Here is a 6596-nt window from a genome sequence, read left to right on the forward strand (position 1 = left end):
CATTTTTATCAGTTTGATGACCTTTGTTTAGGTTATCTAATTGATGACCTTTGTTTAGGTTATCTGATAAGAAAATTAATTATTTTGCTGGATAATTTAAGCTTGAAATGCTTTCACTTACTGTCACTGTGTTGCCCGGCTGACAAGATTAAAATTAAAGTACACGAGCGATGATGTGAGAGTCTGATTTTTATTTTATTTATTTCATTAACTTGACTGCGATGTTTCAAATAAAGATTTCGACTCTAAACCGTCCGACTGCTTTCTTTATGACCTGAGTTCTTATCTCTTCCCCAACCCGTGTACACACCACTTAAATTTCTCCGCTAACACTGCCAACTTGTTAATCGGCCGTCCGTATCTAGCGGATTAATTGACACCACAGCTGTCCCACTCGACAAGGTGTGGGATCCCACCTCCACCCCAGGGGACTGACCCCTGCCCCCTGTAAGAATAGGAGGAACTTTTACTGCATTAAGATTACCGATGGAGGACAAGTTGATTGCAAAAGATGTAATTGTTCACTAAATGTGTGAAAATGACACTGTCACTGTTTTACGGCTAAGTTTGATGAAGATGATGAAAACATTCAAAACGAACCTACTAAGGGGAGAACCATTTGATTTTTTTTGGGGGGGGAAGGTGTATGGAGGAAATGGGTATGGGAGCAAATTTTTTTTCCTGTCACAGTGACAGCAATTTTTTTTTCTGCATCAATTTTTTTTTTCAAATGGAGTGGCAATGCAAATTTTTTTTTTATTTGTCATCAAGTTTGTGATACGTTGTATATAAGGGAGCCGTCATTATTTACGGCCTGAAACTCAGAAATTTCGAGTGACCCCCCCCCCCCCGTCAACCATGATCAATTTGAGTAACTCCCCTCTCTAACTCTGAAATTTTGACTGATCCCCCCACTTAGAAAAGTTAAATACAAATACATGTATTTGTAAAATTTACAAAATACAGCAACAGTAAAGACCTTTGAAATCCTGATGTACTCTGCTAGACTATCATCAGTTATCTCATGATGGTTCAAAAAAGGTGAACCCATCAAAATGAAATTGCAAGTCACAACAAAATAAAAGACATAAAAGCACATGCAGTATCTAACCATATAGTATATTGTGTTAATTTGGATGGGTATTATGACAGGGTTTTCACTAGGAAATCTTACCGGGCAGAATTTGAAAGTACAGGGGAGAACACGCGAGAGGCTTAGGGGGAAGTGTCACAGGGGCTTTCCCCTATCTTGCATGGAAATTTTTAAGATATTGATGTGTGCAATGGTTCAGTCTGGTGCAATCTGAGAGGTGATTTTTAATTTTTTTACTAAGTGAAACTGTTAGAACACCCCAAAGGGGAGAGCACAAGAGAGGGGTTCCCACTCTGGTATTGAAATTTTTGGAAATTGATGTGTTTAATGGTGCAATCTGAGAGGAGTTTCAGGTTATTTTGCACTCGGTAAAACTGTTTGAAAATGACATTGAACACTGCAATATTTTTTTACATTTTATGCATGATCAGTGTTTGTGTCACAATATTCAACAACCACAATGACAACACAATTTGTGAAAAACAGTTGTTTGCCAGAGACTGAAGATAAAGAAATATACAGGACGGAAAATCTGTGACCTTCTTGTGTCATTTCTCCAGCTGCCAGCTTCTAATGGAAAGCATCAGTGAATATGGTATGTTTAACTGTCAAAATGGTCATTGAACTGAGGTAAATGAAAACATGTTTCTGTGATAATAAAGGATGAATTCACAACAGTTCAGTTTTGTCCTAGATCCTGTGAAAATTTTGAGAAATTGATGTGCGCACGGTGCAGTGTAGTGCAATAGGTATAGGTTTAAATTTGTCTTTTACCAGTAAAACTTTTAGAAGACCCAAGGGGGGGGAGAGCACGAGAGGGGGTGTCCCCCTCTCGCATTGAAAATTTTGAGAAATGGATGTGTGCAATGGTGCAATCTGAGATGTGTTTCAATTTATTTGCCAAAAAAATTGAGTAACCCCGCCCCCTTCTTCCTCTCCACATTTTGAGTAACGCCCCCCTGAAGTTTTCAATTTTTTTAGTGACCCCCTCCCTTGTATTTCATTATATTTGTTGTTCCTCAATTTTTCATTGTCAACTTGTACATCTTCCTAATATATTTATATTGAGAGAATAATATATTGATTTTAACACTAGTTTATTGACTCCTGTCTTGTGTTTTAAAATTTTCACAATTTACAGAAGTCAAAAAGTCCCCTTTAGATAGTGCCTATGCCATTGAGATATTGCAACAGAAATCCTGAAATATGATTTCTTGGGTCAGAAAAGGGAAGGAAAACATTGAGTGTACTGAGGTGTAAAGTAGACCTATGTAGTGCATGCTTATATCATAAGTGCTGGGAAAAAACATAAGAATTGCTTGTGGTAAAAACAAAGAATACATGAGAAGGACTGTGCTCTGACTTAAGAGTTGCGGTAGCGTTTTTACAAATGACCGCAACGATATTAATCCAGTGTTATTCACAAACGACCCTCGTAGGGGGGGGGGGCACAGTCGAGTCTATCCCCAACGATTGGTGCTGCCGCAGTCTTCAGACCAATGATGACGTCACCTAATCTGTAAGCATACTTAATGTTTCATCTTATAGTATTCCCGTGCAGACAACAAAACAACCAACAAAACACGATAACAGACTATTTAAAAAAACCTGAATTGTAAATTACGGAAATAATACATTAGGCTTTCGGTAGCTTGCAATAATTTCTTTTTATTAAATACATCACTTGGTCAGTCCTTATTGAAGGTAAGGACGCGTGTTCTACGCGAGAAATTTGAGTTTGACAAACCATAATGGCGCCTCGGGAACGACAATCATGCTGCTACTCCTTCCCCTCGGAAATTCACGATATTGTCTGCCTATCACTGATACTTTTACCATAATCATACAAGAAAGTTTTTGTCGTCCTTGTCGAGTTGATTTATATGGTAACAGGTATGGGCCTAGACTTGGTTCAAGTCTGTGATTTGTGAATGTTTGAGTGAACGCAATGATTTGTACTTTCCTTTCATGTGAAACGTGCGCGTGAGTGGAGTGGAGGCGATGAGTCGGGTGAACGCTATTGAAAGGAGTTAGTTTCTGCCGGTAAATCCGGCAGAAACGAACTCACTATACTGCGCAGACGTAAAGGTAACGCATTCAATCGCCTAGAAAACCTGGCCTGGGCTACCAAATTCCGAACAGGTTTGTACGAAATAGGAGAGACACAAGATAAACTATTATAAATGTTTTTATTTTTAAAAATTCACCGACTTGAACCAAGTCTAGTATGGGCCTGGTCTGTGGGAAATGGCAGGACACTGGGAATCAAAACTGTCAATGATTACGCGATACTTCGACCTGAACGATGACTAAAGATAAAGTTTCATATGAAACTGTAAAATAGCTTGCCTTTGTCATGTTATTTGTATATGGTTTTCATGTAGCCTTCACTGGGACAAACTTGCGATTGAAACATCCACGTTTATCGCTTTCTCAAAGGCGTTCGATTATCAGATTGCATTTCTGTCAATTACGTGCCATTACCCGGTCATAATTTGAGACAAATACAGTGGAATTTGATCGAGTGTCCGTTTTGCCTTTCAGAGCTCGACAAGTCTACATGTTGCTTATAATTAGGAAGTAAACATTTGCAACAAATTGAGTCTTTGATGTTAGATTATACCACAGGCGACCCAAGTATTACTGAGTTTTTCACACTGTTTCTCTATCATTTTCTCTTCTTTCTTCATGCTCTGAATGATCGGAATAAATAAAATAAATGGTTTGTATAACCTAACCTAGCCTCTGTGACTCTTTATTTATTTTACACTCCATTACAAGGACGTATATCTCTCATAGTATGAGAGACATACACACATGCTGTAATTAATTAGTCAACACAACTAATTATGCTAATCCGTGGACTTATCAGGGATTTTACGGGTTGGTCAACATCGCGAAAGATAGGAATGGTTACTCCTTTTTCATTAACATCACTATCATTCCGATGTTGACCAACCTCTGATAAGTCTACGGATTAGCATAATTAGTTGTGTTGACTAATTAATTACAGCATGTGTGTATGAGAGATATACGTCCTTGTAATGGAGTGTAAAATAAATAAAGAGTCACAGAGGCTAGGTTAGGTTATGTAAACCATTTATTTTATTTATTCCGATCATTCAGAACATGAAGAAAGAAGAGAAAATGATAGAGAAAACAGTGTGAAAAACTCAGTAATACTTGGGTCGCCTGTGATTATACAGCGCGCGCGGCGAACGTTTCCCCTACACTGTCTAGTCTACAATCATGACAGTCGTTTCAGCATGCCACTCATGCACAACAAGCTTGACACCGCACTATAGCTATAGCACATCATCAAAGTTTTCTTTCAGCTATTTGTGTACTTTGATTTGGGAAATACAACTCAGACAAAACGCACTGGCATATTTTTCGAGTGTCGGATCTATATCTCGAGGAAAGTCCTCAACATCAACCGGACTGACTCTGGGCGTTTTATTACGTTGAACATCGTATTTCTTCAGCAAGGTAAACAATATTTTGAAGGCAGAGAGATATCACCGTCCCCTCCATGCTAACCCGTTGCCGTGTAAGTGCCAAAATACAGTGAATTATTTCAGAAACACTGGGTGCGTTATTCAATGGCACAAAATGTACCGTGTTGATTGAATTGCACTTGCATGTGCAAAATCAACACTTTTCTTCAAGACTATTTTGTAGCTCAGAGAAGTGTCAATTGAGAAAGTTTCATTTAGCTGAGACAAAAGAGAAAGCGGGATTAAAGTTTCATGCAGGAGTGTTAGTATTTTCTGGTTGACAATATTCAGTGTTGTATCGTGTCAGACTTGTTGATGGAGGTATCTGCTAAAGTGCGGGCTGCGGGTTTTTAGAATTATGACTAGATTTCTAATACATGTAATATGGCATTTAGTATATAAGAAATAAAACCTTTAGAATGTGTCTATTATCAATAATCATGATCAGGTCTATCGTACAGTATCCCTTTTCCTGCCAAGTCCATATTTCACCATCAGGTCAAGATGAAAATTAATGAAACACAACTATATGGTGTATTTTAACATAATATACTGTACATTTGAAGGCTGTTGAAAACATAAATGCTGTAAACTTGATTTTTGGACTAAATATGCTATAACTGACCAAACCAAGTGGGTGAAAATACGTCATGTTTCTGAAAAAAATCAAAATCTGCTAAACTAAAAGCGGCGATTCCGAGGACCAATTTATTTATTCCGAGCTGCCTGGCCATTACAAATAATTTGGGATCTGAAATCACTTTTCTTTCTTGCCATGGATGTGAGAGAGAAATAATACCAAACTGACAAAAAAAATTCGCGCCTCGGAAATGTCGCCACTTATCGCGGAATGAAAATTGTTACATTTCTAGTATCAGGCCATAGGAAGTAAATTCTTTGTAATGCATCCATTCACAATTCGGTTCTAGGGCAACACATACAGAAAATTAAACAATGCCTACTTAAATGCAATGTGTAAGGAATAGAAAGATTTGACTTCAAAAAGCGTAGAAGTGATGTGTATTTAAATGCCGTGTATTTTTCATGAAATCTTTAAAAGGAAAAGACGTACAACAAAGGACTTAGTTTACTCTGCCGTTTCGGTTCAACCGAGGTCGCGACCGCAGAGAACGACATTCCGCTAACATTTTACGCGAGAATTTCAGCGGAAAAACACGCCGGTGCGTTGACTTATTTCCAGGAATCGATCTAATAGGAATATTTTTGGATGAGTTTCTGTTCTGCAGCTCTCAATAATTGGGTATCTCCTAATATCATGAACGTATTGTATTCTATGACTTGCACCTGCAGTATGATATTCGCTCCATGCATTTGATCCAGCGTGACTATGAAAAGTTTCCGAGGACTATTATCATGTGCACCACAATAAAATAATTTTAAACGACATTGAAAACGATTTTGAAAATTGTGCTTTTATCGGCGGTTGAACTAATCTGAAGTGTGAGAAGGCTCTATGGCATTCTATGAAAAGTAACAAACTATTAGGCGTGTGGAGTTTCAACGAGCCGAAGTTCATCTCCCTGTTCATCTGTGCTGTCAACGATCCGAAACTTACTTTTAAACTATCCGTCCTAATCATAACATAAAAAGTTAATATAGCGAGTTGTTGTGAAATCTGTCTTGTGTTCATATTATTACTCATCCGTGTTCAGTTATATCATTTCGAAAGCTTCGATCGGCAGTGCGCTGTGCAACGGCGAATGTTGGATGGGAAATGGACTACTCTGACGTTGGTGGCGCTTTAACCAGATGTAAGCTAAAATAACGGCTTTATTCAAGAAGTTCACGGCTTTTATTCCATAAACAAATACATCTAGATACTATTTTAGCATTTATTCTAACTACTAGCGAAAATGATACCAAAAATCACACATTTTTTCATGCCCGCAACCCGCAGCCCGCAGCCCGCAACCCGCAAAATAGCGCATCCGGTTGAGGGAGTAGACAGCACTGGCAATGCTACAGACTGCATGCTGAAGGAACTG

This window comes from Ptychodera flava, chromosome 5 (assembly GCF_041260155.1).
Source record: "Ptychodera flava strain L36383 chromosome 5, AS_Pfla_20210202, whole genome shotgun sequence".
Taxonomy (NCBI): Eukaryota; Metazoa; Hemichordata; class Enteropneusta; family Ptychoderidae; genus Ptychodera; species Ptychodera flava.